Here is an 18,250-nt window from a genome sequence, read left to right on the forward strand (position 1 = left end):
CTGAGTTACAGGTTGGGGACCCCTGGTCTAAGGACACCAGGGGCAAAATTATAGACCTGCACAAGACTGGGACGGGCTTCAGGATAATAGACAAGCAGCTTGTTGCCACAATTATTAGAAAATGAAAGAAACACAAGATGACTGTCATTCTTCCTTGGGCTGGAATGCAAGAAAGGCCAGAAATTAGCCAAGAAATACATGGGAGGACCTGGTCAATGACCTGAAGAGAGCTGGGACCACAGTCTCAAACATTACTGTTAGCAATACACTACACCGTCATCGATTAAAATTCTGCAGGTTACCCTGCTCACGCCAGCACATGTCCAGGCCCATTTGAAGCTCACCAATGATCATCTGGATGATCCAGAGGAGACACGGGAGAAGGTCATGTGGTCAAATGAGAACAAAATAGAGTTTTTTGGCATCAAGTCCACTCACTGTGTTTTGAGGAAGAAAGAGGAGTATAACCCAAGAACAATTTCCAAACCATGAATAATGGTGGGCGAAATAGCATACTTTTGGGGTGGTTTTCTGCAGAGGACAGGACAAATGCACCATATTGAAGGGAAAATGGATGGGGTCTTGTATTGCGAGATTTTGGCCAATAACCTCCTTCCCTCAGTAAGAGCACTGAAGATGGTTTGTGCAGGGCCGCAATCAGGGCATTACTGCCCTTACTGCTGTATGGGGCCCGATGAGCAGCAGTACACAGAAGGGCCCCACTCTTGGGAGCCTTTTTGGAGCTGTCCACGGCCGTCTTACCTAGTCGGCTGCGCAGCTCCTGCTCGGCTGTAGCTAGAATGTATGGGCTCCCTGCAGGTCCTGACTATAGCCTATACATTCTATCCGTCTCAGTAGTGAATGTACTAGAATGTATGGGCTCCTTTCAGGTCTTGACTATAGCCTATACATTCTAACTAATTCACTGCTGAAAACACTAAACGCCCCGGGGACGACTGAGGTAAGTATAAAAAAAGTTTTGTTTTTTAAAATGGGTTAGGGAGTGAGACTGCATAGATGATGAAGTGTGTTTGAGGGGGTACTGCACATGGTGAAATGATAGGGGCATAGTGGCCTGCAAATTATGAAGTAAGGGGGACTGCAAATGGAGTGAAGGGGGATAGGGGACTATAAGTGATGAAGGTGGGCTTCAAATGATGAAGTGGGGTGATTGGGACTGTAAATGATGATGTGGGAGTGATGGGGACTGCGAATGATGAAGTGGGGGTGATGAGGACTGCAAATGTGGGGGGGTGATGAGGACTGCAAATGATGAAGTGGGGGTGATGGGGACTGCAAATGATGATGTGGGGATGATGGTGACTGCAAATGATGATGTGGGGGTGATGGTGACTGCAAATGATGATGTGGGGGTGATTGGGACTGCAAATGATGAAGTGGGGGTGATGAGGACTGCAAATGATGATGAGGGGGGAGATGGGGACTGCAAATGAAGTGGGAGAGATGGGGACTGCAAATGATGAAGTGGGGGTGATGGGGACTGCAAATGATGTGGGGGTGATGGGGACTGCAAATGAAGTGAGTGTGAAGGATGGGAGACAGCAATTGAATTGAAGGTGGGGGTGGGAGAACAAATGGTGAATTGAATGTGGGGAGAGCAAATAATGATGAATTTTGAGGGTGGGGGAGTAAATGATATATTGAATGTGGGGAAGAGCAGTTGATAATGAATAGAGGGTGGGAGAGAGAACACATGACAATGAATTGAGGCAGAAGGGGGATGTAACTATAATGAATCGGGGTAAGAGTTAGGCTACTTTCACACTAGCGTCAGAATCTCCCCGTCGCAATGCGTCGGGTAGAGATTCCGACGCTAGCGTTTCATGCACTGCACAACGGGTGCAGCGGATGAATTTCTCCGGCGCATCCGCTGCCCCATTGTGAGGTGCGGGGAGGTGCGGGCGGTCCGGCAAACGGTTTTTGCTCCCGGTGGTCCGCCACAACACGGCGCAACCGTCGCATGACGGTTGCGACGTGTGGCAAAGCGTCGCAATGCGTCGCTAATGTTAATCTATGGGGCAAAAACGCATCCTGCAAACAACTTTGCAGGATGCGTTTTTTGGCATAAACGACATTGCGACGTCTGGCAAAAAACGCCAGTGTGAAAGTAGCCTTAGAGGGGGAGGTACACAGTGGGGGGCGTTGAGGATAAAGTGACTGCTAATGATTTGGGGAAAGAGTACAGGTGCTAATTAATTTATATATTAAATGGGGAAAGTGGCTATGTACAGATAGTGGGGGCACAGTGGCGGATTATAATTTATATTTGGAATGGTGGGTTGCATAATACCGTATATACTTGAGTATAAGCCGACCCAGGTATAAGCCGACCCCCCTAATTTTGCCACAAAAAACTGGGAAAACTTAATGACGAGAATAAGCCTAGGGTGGAAAATGCAGCAGCTACCGGTAAATTTCAAAAGTAAAAATAGATACCGATAAAAGTAAAATTAATTGAGACATAAGTAGGTTAAGTGTTTTTGAATATCCATATTGAATCAGGAGCCCCATATAATGCTCCATAAAGTTTGATGGGCCCCATTAGATGCTCCATATTAAAATATGCCCCATATAATCCTGCATAAAGGGTAATAAGGGCCCCGTAAGATGCTCCATAGAGATATTTGCCCTATATAGTGCTGCACAAACGTTATGGCCCCATAAGATCATCCATACAGTCATTTGCCTTATATAGTGCTGCACAAGGGTTATGGTCCCATAAGATGCTCCATACAGTCACTTGCCCCATATAATGCTGCACAAGCGTTATGGCCCCATAAGATGCTCCATACAGTCACTTGCCCCATATAATGCTGCACAAGCGTTATGGCCCCATAAGATGCTCCATACAGTCACTTGCCCCATATAATGCTGCACAAGCGTTATGGCCCCATAAGATGCTCCATACAGTCACTTGCCCCTTATAGTGCTGCACAAACGTTATGGCCCCATAAGATGCTCCGTACAGTCACTTGCCCCATTATAGTGCTGCACAAGTGTTATGGCCCCATAAGATGCTCCATACAGTGACTTGCCCCTTATAGTACTGCACAAGTGTTATGCCCCTATAAGATGCTCCATACAGTAACTTGCCCCTTATAGTGCTGCACAAGTGTTATGGCCCCATAAGATGCTCCATACAGTGACTTGCCCCTTATAGTGCTGCACAAGTGTTATGGCCCCATAAGATCATCCATACAGTCACTTGCCCCTTATACTGCTGCACAAGTGTAATGGCCCCATAAAATGCTCCATACAGTGACTTGCCCCTTATAGTGCTGCACAAGTGTTATGGCCCCATAAGATCATCCATACAGTGACTTGCCCCATATGCTTTTGCTGCGATGAAAAAAAAAAAATCACATACTCGCCTCTCTTCGCTCAGGACCCCCGGCACTTTCAATATTTACCTGCTCCTCGTGCGGCTCTGTCTTCAGCACTGACGTTCAGCAGAGGGCGTGCACTGACTACGTCACCGCGCCCTCTGACAAGAGCGTCACAGCCAAAGGATGATGAAGACGGAGCCGCACCGGAACGAGGAGCAGTAAATATCGCACAGCGCAGCGCTCCCCTCCCCGTATACTCACCTACTTCTGGCACTGTGCAGTCCCTGCTTCTTCCAGCGCTGCATCTTCTTCCTGTATTGAGCGGTCCCAGTTACTGCTCATTACAGTAATGAATATGCGGCTCCACCTCCCATTGAGCCGCATATTCATTACTGTAATGAGCGGTACCATGTGACCGCTCAGCATCTGCAGCGCTGGAAGAAGCAGGGACGTGAAGGGACCGCGCCAGCAGTAGGTGAGTATTATTAGATGGCCCCCGCCCCCCCTCACCTGCCGACCCCCGGGTATGACTCGAGTATAAGCCGAGAGGGGGACTTTCAGCCCCCAAAAATGGGCTGAAAATCTCGGCTTATACTCGAGTATATACGGTAACCAATTATATATTGGGGGAGGTAGTGGGGCATATGCTGTCATTGGTGGCTTCTGCCCAGAGGGGTACTTCATTCGTACATTCATTGAAACTTGACAACGGTACGAAAGTGTCCGAGACCTCTGAGATCTTAAGGGTCTGTACTCCTCTGGCGTGGTCCCATCGGTGGGAGACAATATGGCATTTTTAGAGGGTATTGTCTTACCTATACTGAGTGAGGAGGATAGGGAAAGTTTGGAGGGGCCTATTACAGTTGAAGAACTAAGCCGCGCTTTAAGGGCAATGGCAAGAGGTAAGGCGCCAGGAGCAGATGGACTACCAGCTGAAATTTATAAAGAGATGGAGGGAATGTTGCTGCCCAGACTAAGGGTATGTGCACACGTCAGGATTTTTAGCGGAATTTCGCCATAAAAACGCTATAAATCCGCTAAAAAAACGCCAACATTGTGCATCCTATCATTTAGAATGCATTCCGCATTTTTTTGTGCAGATGTTAGCGTTTTTTTTGCGGAAAAAATCCGGACATGCTCTATCTTTTTGCGGATTTCCTATCAAAAAGGTCATTCTAGAGACAGGAATTGTGGCTAAGTATAAAAACGCTTTATTTGGGGTATACTTGAACCTAAAACTAAAAGAGCCACCTTGTTAGAATGCAGCATTACTGCTGCACAAGGTGGCTCTTTTAGTTTATAACGGCTGGAGGGGGGGACAGTGGCCCTTTAAGAGAAGAGCGTGAATTGTCTAAATAGGAAGGGGAGGGGTGGGTAAGGGGGGTTAATCTTGGTGAAAATGGGAAAATACATGTATTAATGTCAAATGTTTTATTGGAATTTTATACTTAAAACATGTTTGTGTTAATAAAACAATTATATATTAATGGTGGGTGCACGTCTGTATTCAGATGTGTAGTGTAGAAGAAAGGGAAAAAGTAGGGATGTGCTCTGGAAGTGGTGCTCTAGATAACGGTTATTTTAAACAGAGACGAGTCCTGGCTAAAAGAAGTGATGGTGGTCTGCGCTGGATTAAAAAGAAACGCAAAGATGAAGACTTCAGCTAGAGACGTCACTGGTGAGTCAGTGTGTTACCTGTACACTGACACTATACACTGTGCACTGTATACAGAGGTTCTGTGTATATTGTCACTGGTGATCACTTTATTACCTGTACACTATACAATATATGCTGAGCTCCTGTGTATAATGTCACTGGGAATCACTGTATTAGCTGTACAATGTCACTATATACAGAGCTACTGTTTATAATGGCATCGGTGATCACTGTATTACCTGTACACTGTCATTATATACAGAGCTACTGTTTATAATGGCATCGGTGATCACTGTGTTACCTGTACACTGACACTGCATACAGAGCTCATGTGTATAATGGCACCGGTGATCACTGTATTACCTGTACAAAGACACTGCATACTAAGTACAGTGTCTCCTGTGTGTAATGGCACTTATGGTGATAGTATTTTTTTTTTTAATTAAATTTCAGTATTGCAGTATTCAGTCACAATGTGGTGGTAATATGTTGTCCGGCCATGGTGTGGCGGTATTTGTTTCTTGTATGTGCTATTATTTGGTCACTATGTGGTTGTAATATGTTGTCTGATCATGTGATGATGGTATTTGTTCCTTGAATGTAATATTATTTGTCACCATGTGGTGGTAATATGTGATCTGGACATGGTGCGGTGGTATTTGTCCCTAGTATGTGATATTGTTCAGTCACTGTGGAGGTAATGTTTAATAGAATAGAGTAGAGTAGGGCCAATAGAGTCTACCTTGTCGTCGTGGCAGATTAAAAAAATCTTTCGGCCAAAACAAAAGCTGCTGGCTGTGTGTGTGATCTGGTGATGGGAACTGTTGATGTGTGATTGGTGAGAAGTTGAGTTTTTCCAAGAAAAAGCGGTGGGACTGTGGACAGATCGAGGGGTGGAGGCAGGGCTGGAGCCTGTGCGGAGTCTCAAGGGGGCCCCAAAAATTTTGCCAGTATGGGGCCGCGAAATTCCTAGTGGCAGCCCTGGGTTTGTGGCTAGGTCTTCCAGCATTACAATGACCTGAAACACACAGCCAGGACAACTTTGAAGTGACTCCGTAAGAAACATTTCAAGGTCCTGGAGAGGCCTAGCCAATCTCCAGACCTGAACCCAATAGAAAATCTGTGGAGGGAGCTGAAACTCAATGTTGCCCAGAGACCGCCCGAAAACCTGAAAGATCTGGAGATGATCTGTATGGAGGAGTGGGACAAAATCCCTGCTGCAGTGTGTGCAAACTTGGTCAAGAACTACAGGAATCATCTAACCTCTGTAATAGCAAACAAAGGTTTCTGTACCAAATACCAAGTTCTGTTTTTCTATTGTATCAAATGCTTATTTCGTGCAATAAAATGCAAATTAATTATGTAAAAATCAGTCTGTGATTTTCTGGATTTTTTTTTTTTTTAAAGCTTCTGTATCTCACAGTTGAAGTGTACCTGCGATAAAAATTACAGACTTCTCCATTCATTGTAGAAGGGAAAACTTGTAAAATTGGCAGTGTATCACTTATTTCCCCCCACTGTTATTCAGCTTGTTAAAGCATTAAAAAACAGCTGTCATTGTTCAAAAATAACGAAACTGACAATACCTATTCTCTTAAGCAATGATTCAGCAAGGAACCTAAATTGGTGATGCCAGTGATTGCTGTGAACCAGGGCCGGACTGGGACTAAAATTCAGCCCTGGCATTTTAAGTTACACAGGCCCACTTGTCACATGGTGACTGTATAATATCTTTGTACACTTGTAGGTCACAAGAAGTGAGGGGAGTGTAACACGACTATATAACATATAATTACAGCTGTATCCAGCATTACAGCTCAGTCCTATTGCTTTTAGTTGCAGTACCACGAAAAGCCGCTACTTTACCTACATAACTGGATCTCGTAGATAATGAAGCCAAAGGCTATGGAACTTCATTCCATAAAGTTTGCCTACAGCCACTTTTGGTTCCGCTGCGCAGCACGAGACCCGGTGACTCTGAAGAGCGGTGAGGATATTCCGGGTCTTGCGCTGAGCTCGGCGACTGTGAAGAGTGGTATTGTTACTACAGTCACCGCTCTTCAGAGTCGCTGGGTCTCACCAAGTCTGGGCTAGTAGTGGGGGAGTCTGATAGACACCTCTCCATTACTTACACCAGGGATTGGGAGCAGCTGACATTACGCAGCTGACATCATCCCTTAAAATCATTACACATACAAGAATTAAATGCTCTGGCGGCTGGGAAAAGCAGTAGAGTTAGCGCTATTCCCAGGCGCTGGTTGCTAACTACAACTGTCATCGTCCTTGCCTGGTCTCCCTGCGAAGCATTTCTGTTGTATTTGCATGCACTGATCTCAGGCCGCTAATCGAGTGTGATCGACAATACTGAAGTCGTTCGCTTGTTTCCCGGCCTTTTTACACTAACTGAGAAAGAATGACGGGAACAGAACAAGCACAATTAGATTAATCTGTCCCCATACAGTATTATGTCATCAGCAGCACATCTACAGTTTACACCGGTGATGTGGTGCTGAGAACAAGGATTTCTGTTCCCACATAAACAATCCAAACACTCGATGAATAGGCAGCATTTTGCTTGTTTAGTATAATACACCCCATAGTCCTCCATATATTATAATGTGCACTTCAGTCCTCCATATAGTATAATACACTCCTCAGTCCTCCATATAGTATAATACACTCCTCAGTTCTCCATATATTATAATACACTCCTTAGTCCTCCATATATTATAATACACTTCTCAGTCCTCCATATAGTATAATACGCTCCTCAGTCCTCCATATAGTATAATGTACTGCCAGTCCTCCAAATAGTAAAATACACTCCTCATAGTGCTCCATATAGTATAATGCCCCGCCATTGTCATCCATGTAGTACAATTCACTTCCCATAGTATAATGCACCCCATAGTTCTTCATATAGTATAATGTATTCCCCATAGTCCTCGATACAGTATAATGCAGCCCACATATAGTATGATGCCTCCCCAGAGTATAATGCAGCCACCCCACAGAATATATTGTAGTCCCCTGAGTATAATGTAACCCACCCAGAGAATATCATGCAGCCCCCTCATATAGTATAATGCAGCCCCTGCATATATATGCTAGCCCCCTCATAGATCATAATGCAGCCCCTCATAGAATATAATGTAGCCCCTCCATAGAATACAATGCAGCCCTCCTCATATAGTATAATGCAGATCCCCATAGAATATAATGTAGCCCCCTCATAGAGTATGAAGCAATCACCCCTCATGGAATATAATACAGCCCCCCACAGAATATAATGTAGCCCCCATAGAATGTAATACAGCCCCCCATAGAATATAATACAGCCCATCTCCCCACAGAATATAATACAACCCCCCATGGAATATAATGTAATACAACCCCCCCATAGAATGTAATACAGCCCCCCATAGAATGTAATACAGCCCCCCATAGAATGTAATACAGCACAGCCCCCATAGAATGTAATGCAGCCAGCCCCCATAGAATGTAATAAAGCCCAATAGAATGTAATGCAGCCAGCTCCCATAGAATGCAATGCAGCCAACCCCCATAGAATATGATAAAGCCCCCCAATAGAATGTAATACAGCAATGTAATGCAGCCAGTCCCCATAGAATGTAATGCAGCCAGCCCCATAGAATGTAATGCAGCCAGCCCCATAGAATGTAATGCAGCGAGCCCTCATAGAATGTAATGCAGCCAGCCCTCATAGAATGTAATGCAGCCAGCCCCCATAGAATGTAATAAAGCACAGCCCCCATAGAAAGTAATACAGCCCCCCCCAATTGCCCCACAATCTAGTTATCACTCACTGATATATTAAAAAAAAAAACAACAAAAAAAAACAACACTCTCCTCGTGCCCCGCGCTGCTCCCGGCTCCGGTCTCAGCAGCTGCAGTCTGCCCGGCCACACAGCAGGTGCGCGATGATATGACGTCATCGCGCACCCGCAGTGTCAGCGCGAGGCAGAGCGGGGAATGATGGGAGAGGGAGCGACAGCGGACGCTCTCTCCTCCTTCATTGCATTCAACTGTACCGGCGTCACAGACCTAGAGAATCACAATGGCAGGTCAGTTTTAGCATTTCGTGAACCTAGCAAAAAAGCCAAACAAAAAACAAGTGTGGGATTGCACTTTTTTTGCAATTTCACCAATTTGGATTTTTTTTTACCGTTTTCTAGTACAAGACATGGTAAAACCAATGGCGTCGTTCAAAAGTACAACTCGTCCCGCAAAAAATAAGCCCTCACATGATCATATTGATGAAAAAATAAAAAAGATATAGCTCTGGGAAGGAGGGGAGCGAAAAACGAAAACACAAACAAAAAAGGGCTACGGTGTGAATGGGTTAAGATGGACACTGGAAGAACACGTTGGCCTCTCCCTACCTAGAACACAATCTCTCCCTCCCTGTACTCTGACTTTGTTGTGCGTCTTAAGCTCTGAAAAGAGCCATTTTCTGGTGGTATTATGGAGATAGTGACCGGCTCCATTAAACTGTCCCTGCTCGAGTATCTCTCTCTCTCTCTAAGGCTAGGTTCACATTTCGTTAGTGCAGTCCGTTCAACACATACGTTAAACGGACTGCGTTAACGCAAGTGCCGAAAAAGATCCGTTTATGAGATCGCGCAGATCCTCTATCTGTGCTAGCGGTGACGGACCCGAAAACGCTGCTGACTGTGTCCGAGGGTCCATCACAGAATGACCAACACATGCCGATTATGACATGCGTTAGCGATGCGCTACATAATGGCAGTTAATAGGTGCGCTAACGCATCCGTTACATAGCGGCACTAACGCAGAGCTTCAATAAACCCCATGACGCCGGGCAGCCAGCCAATCACAGTAATGCCACAACCAAGATGTCTGCTGCATTACTGTGATTGGTTAAGAAGCCCAGCATGTTTAGTGGCTGCCAAGGAGACGCAACAACTGCAGGGCGGGACATCTGAATATAGCGAGGCGGGTACACAAATACTCGCAATGTAAATGCACTATTACAATAGGAGCAACCACTCCAGGCACATGTCAGGGTCACTTCTGACACATCAGCTACATCACACGGAGTTATTTAAATGCTTAATACTTTAAATACTTATCTTTCAGTATCCGTTTCCATCCATTACCTAGCGCGGCGGAATCTTAGTTTCTTTTTTTGTGATCACTATTTAGGTTGGCAGGGCTGCACACGTTACCTTCCAAGGTGCCAGCAGCTTTTGTAACAGGAGTTCAGTTTAGCGCCAGTGTGTTCTTGTGAAATATAATCACTACCCAGAATATGTCACAAGCAAATATAGCCACATACGTAAATAAGGAGATACAAACTAATTATATTGTAAACAGATATACATGAAAAGCTCCTAATTATACACCTTATTGCTGCTAATAGGCATAATGCATAAAGAATAGTGTGGCTATGATCACTGCAACAATGAAGCAAAGATGATCATGAAATACAGCACGATGGCTGAAAACATATGGCAATAGTATAAAGAGAGACTTGAGTATAACCTGTGTGACCACCACAGAAGCACCCCGGACGAGTATTTTGCGTGCTGCTTCTTCCGAGGTTGCAACAGATTTAAAGGGAAGGTACCGCGTTTGTAGGTCATTAATAAATCACTGTAATGTAGCATAACATGCTGCTATAAGCAAGTTTGAAATGCATGTGAAACAGATTTCATGTGTTATATGAGTTTAAAGAATGCACTGGGGGCTGACATCTTGGTTTTGCACAGTAGCAGGGCACTATCAGTGTCAGATTACGGCACCCCATGGACATAGGAGATAATAGACCGACCCACCCTATCTGTAACATTGCAGCAGCATTAGCAGTGAGCTGGGCACACCTCTGTGGGCTGCACAACTCACTGCTGTAGGTTTGACTAGCTGCCATTTTACTATAGCCCTGTGCTATGTGCCGAGCTCCATTTACTCTCTATCGCAGGACAGAAGAAGCCCTCACTGCTCCTCTGTACTCCAAGCAGGCACATCCTCTGCTCTCACAGGCTGCCCTGTGTGCTTCTCCTGCCGTGTCTCCCCCTCCCCCACACACACAGTCCCTGTGATCTCTGGTAAGCTGCACTCACAGCCTGCAGAGAGGGAGGTGACACCTGGAGAGAGAGAGCAGGGCAGCTGACAGGACAGGGATTAAGGTGGGGGAAGGGGGATGGCAAGAATGTTAAGGTACCGTCACACTAGACGATATCGCTAGCGATCGGTGACGTTGCAGCGTCCTCGCTAGCGATATCGTCCAGTGTGACCGGCAGCAGTGGTCAGGCCCCTGCTGTGCTGTCGCTGGTCGGGGAAGAAAGTCCAGAACTTTATTTGGTCGCTGGACTCCCCGCAGACATCGCTGAATCGGCGTGTGTGACACCGATTCAGCGATGTCTTCACTGGTAACCAGGGTAAACATCGGGTAACTAAGCGCAGGGCCGCGCTTAGTAACCCGATGTTTACCCTGGTTACCATCCTAAAAGTAAAAAAAACAAACAGTACATACTTACCTACAGCCGTCTGTCCTCCAGCGCTGTGCTCTGCTCTCCTCCTGCACTGACTGTGAGCGTCGGTCAGCCGGAAAGCAGAGCGGTGACATCACCGCTCTGCTTTCCGGCCGCTGTGCTCACACAGACAGTACAGGAGGAGTGCAGAGCACAGCGCTGGAGGACAGACGGCTGTAGGTAAGTATGTAGTGTTTGTTTTTTTTACTTTTAGGATGGTAACCAGGGTAAACATCGGGTTACTAAGCGCGGCCCTGCGCTTAGTTACCCGATGTTTACCCTGGTTACCGGCATCGTTGGTCGCTGGAGAGCGGTCTGTGTGACAGCTCTCCAGCGACCAAACAGCGACGCTGCAGCGATCCGGATCGTTGTCGGTATCGCTGCAGCGTCGCTAAGTGTGACGGTACCTTTATTCACAAAAAAATGCTGAAGAGTCCACTGTGTTCTGCTCCTCTGTAAACAAGCTGTGCCTCTGATGCAGTAACTGCTGGTGATGGTGCTGCCCTGTGATGCTGCTCTTCATTCTTAAGGTACCTTCACACATAACGATATCGTTAACGATATCGTTGCTTTTTGTGACGTAGCAACGATATCGTTAAGGAAATCGTTATGTTTGACAGCGACCAACGATCAGGCCCCTGCTGGGAGATCGTTGGTCGCTGAACAAAGTCCAGAACTTTATTTCGTCGCTGGATCTCCCGTGGACATCGCTGGATCGGCGTGTGTGACACCGATCCAGTGATGTCTTCACTGGTAACCAGGGTAAACATCGGGTAACTAAGCGCAGGGCCGCGCTTAGTAACCCGATGTTTACCCTGGTTACCAGCGTAAAAGTAAAAAAAAACAAACACTACATACTTACCTACCGCTGTCTGTCCCCGGCGCTGTGCTCAGCACTCCTCCTGTACTGGCTGTGAGCGTCGGTCAGCCGGAAAGCAGAGCGGTGACGTCACCGCTCTGCTTTCCGGCCGCTGTGCTCACAGCCAGTACAGGAGGAGTGCAGAGAAGCAGAGCGCCGGGGACAGACAGCGGTAGGTAAGTATGTAGTGTTTTTTTTTTTTTACTTTTACGCTGGTAACCAGGGTAAACATCGGGTTAATAAGCGCGGCCCTGCGCCCTAGTAACCCGATGTTTACCCTGGTTACCCGGGGACTTCGGGATCGTTGGTCGCTGGAGAGCTGTCTGTGTGACAGCTCTCCAGCGACCAAACAGCGACGCTGCAGCGATCCGGATCGTTGTCGGTATCACTGCAGCGTCGCTTAATGTGAAGGGGCCTTTACTGTTAGCAGCAAAATTGGGGCAGTAACTGCTGACATCACCATTTCCCTCCCCTTTTGGGTGGTCTAATATCCCTGGGGCAGAGCTGCTAAATGTTACAATAGCTGCTTGAGGTCTAAAACGGAAAATGCTCCCCCTAGTGGTAAATATGTATATTTGTAGAAAAATATATAATATTTTTCATATAGAAATGTTTGCAAACAGTGCAAAACATTGCATTAATACATTTTAATTACTATTTTAAGCTTAATTTCAGAAAAAAACAAAATACAAGAAAACTGGTGGCACCTTCCCTTTAACTCGAGTATCCCGACAGTGTCACGGGCACAAATGAGGCTGTTAAGCTCAGGTCGAGAGACCTATACACTGACCATGTTTCATAGTACTGTTGTATGTACTGCTGTATGTACTGTTGTATGTACTGTTGTATGTACTGTTGTATGGTTTGTACTGCTGTATTGTTTGTACTGTTGTATGTACTGTTGTATGGTTTGTACTGTTGTATGTTATATGTTGTATGTTCAGCATGTCATATGTTGTATGTACTGTATGTTATATGTTCTTGTTATATCTTGTATGTACTTGTTATATGTTGTATGTACTGTATGTAATTTTTTTTTTCATTCAACACATTAGTCGGATGATGGGACTACTACTGTCCCATCATTGGCTAATGTGTCAATCACTGCACTATAGCAGGCATAGCCCCGATGGGACTTGTAGTCCCATAGGATAATAACTCTACACACACACCCAAAGACCCTTCTGCACAGCTCCGCACAGACCCTCGACAGTCCTGCACAGACCCACGACAGCCCTGCAGACGCACCGGCAGACCCATTGACAGCCCGCAGACCCCGCCCGCACACACATACATGCACACAGTTTCCGCCCACACACTCCCTCCTCCCGATCTGCAGCGTTTTCCCCGCAGCTAAACCGCAGATCTTTTTTACATCTGCGGTTTTGCTGCGGATGTGCTCAACTCATTGCAAGTCTATGGGTGCAGAAACGCTGCAGATCCGCACAAAATTCACATGCTGCGGAAAAAACAACGCTGCTTTTCCGCACGTTTTTTTCCGCGGATTTGGTTTTCCATAGGTTTACATGGTACTGTAAACCACATGGGAAACTGCTGCAGATCCGCTTTAAAATCCGCAACGTGTGAACATGGCCTTAATGCTCTTAAACCAGATGGTTATAGGACACAAAATAGTTAAGAAATAACATTTACCACATATGCCTACTTTTTTGCAACAATTTTTATTTTAAGTTAGGTTGTTAGAAGGATTAAAAGTTTAGCACCAATTTTTAATGGTTTCAATGAAATTTACAAAACCTATAGTTTAACCCTTTCGCAACATGCACCGTACTAGTACTGCTCTGCGGGAGAAGAATTCCCGCAAAGAGCAGTACTAGTATGGAGCACCGATCGTGCGACCTCATGCTGAGCGCTGAAGTGATCGGGCGCGGGTGTCAGCTGTGACAGCGGACACCCTGCAGCAATGCCCACAATCAGTGGGAGCACCGATCGTGGGCATTTAACCCCCTCTGATGCCACTGTCAGTAGTGACAGCGGAACAGATAAGCATCACGTTGTCCTGATGGTCTACATGGGTCCTTCGGGGTCTTGCAGGTAAGGTGGCTTGTGAGCCTCTGCTCACAAGCTGCAGGCGCTGGCATGCCTCCTTAACTGCCTGTCAGATTGCTGATCTGATGCTATGCAGTGCAGAGGATCAGATCAGCGATCTGATGTTATATAGTAATGTACCATACTGGGACAATTGAAAAAAAGTAAAAAAAAAAATATTACAAAGTAAAAACATTTTTTTAAAAATCCCCAAATAAAGAAAAACAATATTTTTCCAATATATACATTTATATAAATTAGAAAAAACAATAAGGCCATGTTCACACGTTGCGTCGGGTCCCTGCGGGTTTGATAAATCTGCAGGGCAAACCCGCTGCGGTTATCCCTGCAGATTTATCACGTTTTGTCCTGCGGGTTCCGCTGCGGGATTTTACTCCTACTATTGATGCAGCATATGCAGCATCAATAGTAATGTTAAAAATAAAAAAATAATGTTATTCTCACTGCCCTAACAGTAAAGAATCCTCTTCTATGTTGGTGGAAAAACCTTCTCTCCTTCTTTGCGTCTGGAGGAGAGAAGGTTTTTCCACCAACATAGAAGAGGATTCTTTACTGTTAGGGCAGTGAGAATCTGGAATTGCTTGCCTGAGGAGGTGGTGATGGCAAACTCAGTCGAGGGGTTCAAGAGAGGCCTGGATGTCTTCCTGGAGCAGAACAATATTGTATCATACAATTATTAGGTTCTGTAGAAGGACGTAGATCTGGGTATTTATTATGATGGAATATAGGCTGAACTGGATGGACAAATGTCTTTTTTCGGCCTTACTAACTATGTTACTATGTTACTCACCCTCTGACGTCCCGATCTCCTCGGTGCTGCAGGCGGCGGTCCGGTTCCAAAGATGCTGTGCGAGAAGGACCTTCGTGATGTCACGGTCATGTGACCGCGACGTCACCGCAGGTCCTGGTCGCATAGCAAACCTGAGACCGGACGGCCGCGTGCAGCGCTGAGAGGTGAGTATAGCATTATTTTTTATTTTAATTCTTTTTTTAACCACAAATATGGTTCCCGGGGCCTGGAGGAGACTCTCCTCTCCTCCACCCCCGGTATAACCCGCACATTATAAGCGGATCAATGCATTTCTATGGGTGCAGAATCGCTGCGATTCTGCACAAAAGTGACATGCTGCGGGTTATAAACCGCTGCGTTTCTGCGCGGTTTTTCCCGCAGCATGTGCACAGCGGTTTGCGGTTTCCATAGGGTTTACAGGTTACTGTAAACGCAATGGAAACTGCTGCGGACTCGCAGCATCAAAATCGCCGCGGTTCCGCGGTAAAAACCGCAACGTGTACACATAGCCTAAAATACACAGATTTGGTATCGTCGCGTCCGTTACGACCAGCTCTATATAACTGTCCCACTAGTTAAACCCTTCAGTGAACACTGTAAAAAAAAAATAAAAAATGAGGCAAAAAACAAACCTTTATCATACTGCCGACCAAAAAGTGCAATAAAACACGATCAAAAAGATGAATGTAAATAAAAATGGTACCGTTGAAAAGCTCCATCATTTGTGTAAAAGCGCCAATAAAAACAATATAAATGAGGAATTGCTGTAATCGTACTGACCCGAAGAATAAGGCTGACGGTATAAAAAAAAAAGCAATTCTCAAAATTGGAATAGAAAGCGATCAAAAAATGTCATGTGCCCGAAAACGGTACCAATAGAAAAGTCAGCTCGTCATGCAAAAAACAAGCCTTCACGTGACTGTCGGCCGAAATAAAAAATTAGAGCTCTCAAAATATGGTAATGCAAAAACTAGTTTTCGCAATAAAAAGCGTCTTTTAGTGTCTGACAGCAGCCAAACATAAAAACCCGACATAAATCTGGTATCGCTGTAATTGCACCGACCCTAAGAGTAAAGTCACCTAATCACTTATATCGCATGAGGAAAAGCATAAAAAATAAATAAAACCAATTCTTCACATGCTGTTGATTATTTCATTCTGCCTTGGCGCAATTTTATCCTGCGCTCTGCGCTGAGTGCTTACACAGGGGTTTCAGATTAAATCTCTGAAATACGAGATTCAGCCAGAACCCCGGCGGAAAATTCCCCATAATGAGCCAGATGGAGTCACTGTGGATGCCATCTGACCTGTGATCCGGCGGTGTCCATATTTTTAGGATTGCATAAAAGTGCCGTCAGCCACAGTTTTGTGCACTTCTGAAAAGAAAGACACCGCGAAACAGAGGCCATACGGAGTCCAGAGTAAATCTGCTGCCTCTCTATAGTGAATGGATCCATCGGAAGTTTCATCTGAATCACGTCACTCAGATTTAGATGGAAACCCCAAAGTAAGTGCTCAGAGCAGGGCACTGAATAACTGATCTCAAATATGCTGAAATCCACAGAAGAAAAAAAAAACATTTTAAGGGTGGATTCAGGCATCCATGAAACACTGTCCAGGTTTGAAACGTAATGCACAGACTAGCCGCAGGTGTGCCAACAGTGTCACGGGCACATATGAGGCTGTTAAGCTCACGTCGAGAGACCTATACACTGACCATCTACTATATAATTGTCTAAGGGTCACTTCCGTCTTTCTTGTAGAAAAGCAGCGGAGACACCATCACGTGTTTCTCAACGCAAGCAATAAATAGCCAGGTCTTTCACCGGGAAAAAACAACCACGCCGGCTGGGCGCGACCAACAAAGCGAAGCGTGATTTAAATCCCACGCCAATGTCGCTGATTGGTCGCGCCGGCTGGGCGCGATTAATCAGGGAAGTGGGATTTAAATCCTGCGGCAATGTCGCTGCGACAGGCGTAGTCCGGACGCGAATAGGTCTCGCCAGCTGCCTGTCATGGCTGCCGCGACCAATCAGCGACGGGCACAGTCAGATTAGTCCCTCCCTACTCCACTGCAGTCAGTGCACGGCGCCCGCTCCATACTCCTCTCCCAGTCACCGCTCACACAGGGTTAATGCCAGCGGTAACGGACCACGTTATGCCGTGGGTAACGCACTCCACTACCGCTGCTATTAACCCTGTGTGTCCCCAACTTTTTACTATTGATGCTGCCTATGCAGTATCAATAGTAAAAAGATGTCATGTTAAAAATAATAAAAAAACAAAAAGCCTGCTATTCTCACCTTCCGTTGTCCGACGATGCACTCGCGCCTGCCGCCATCTTCTGTTCTCAGAGATGCATTGCGAAATTATCCAGAAGACTTAGTGGTCTCGCGAGACCGCTAAGTCATCTGGGTAATGTCGCAATGCATCCTGGTAACGGAAGATGGCGGCAGGCGCGAGTGCATCGCCAGAGCTTCGCTGGATCCCTGCGGGTAAGTATATAACTATTTTTTTATTTTAATTATTTTTTTTTAACAGGGATATGTGCCCACACTGATATATACTGTGTGGACTGTGTTATATACTGTGTGGCTGCTATATACTACGTGGCCAGTGTTATATACTGCGTGGGCTGTGTAATATACAATGTCGCCTGTGTTAGATACTGCATGGCTGCTATATTACTGCGTGGGCTGTGTTATATAGTACGTGGGCTGTGTTATATACTGCGTGGGCTGTGCTATATAGTATGTGGGCTGTGTTATATACTGCCTGGGCTGTGCTATATACTACGTCGCCTGTGTTAGATACTGCGTGGCTGCTATATACTGCGTGGGCTGTGTTATATAGTACGTGGGCTGTGTTGTATACTGTTAGGGCTGTGTTATATACTGCGCGGCCACTGTTATATACTGCTTGGCCTGTATTAACGCATCGGGTATTCTACAATATGTATGTATGTATATAGCAGCCACATAGTATATAGCACAGGCCACGTAGTATTTGTCT

General features: G+C 45.7%; 1 protein-coding gene across 2 annotated transcripts in view; it reads right to left on the reverse strand.

The window, feature by feature from the left end:
- SYNRG (synergin gamma) overlaps positions 1 to 18,250 on the reverse strand; it is a 474,426-nt gene that overhangs the window by 84,345 nt on the left and 371,831 nt on the right. The window lies entirely within an intron of this gene.

Source organism: Ranitomeya imitator, chromosome 3, assembly GCF_032444005.1.
Source record: "Ranitomeya imitator isolate aRanImi1 chromosome 3, aRanImi1.pri, whole genome shotgun sequence".
NCBI classification, from domain to species: domain Eukaryota; kingdom Metazoa; phylum Chordata; class Amphibia; order Anura; family Dendrobatidae; genus Ranitomeya; species Ranitomeya imitator.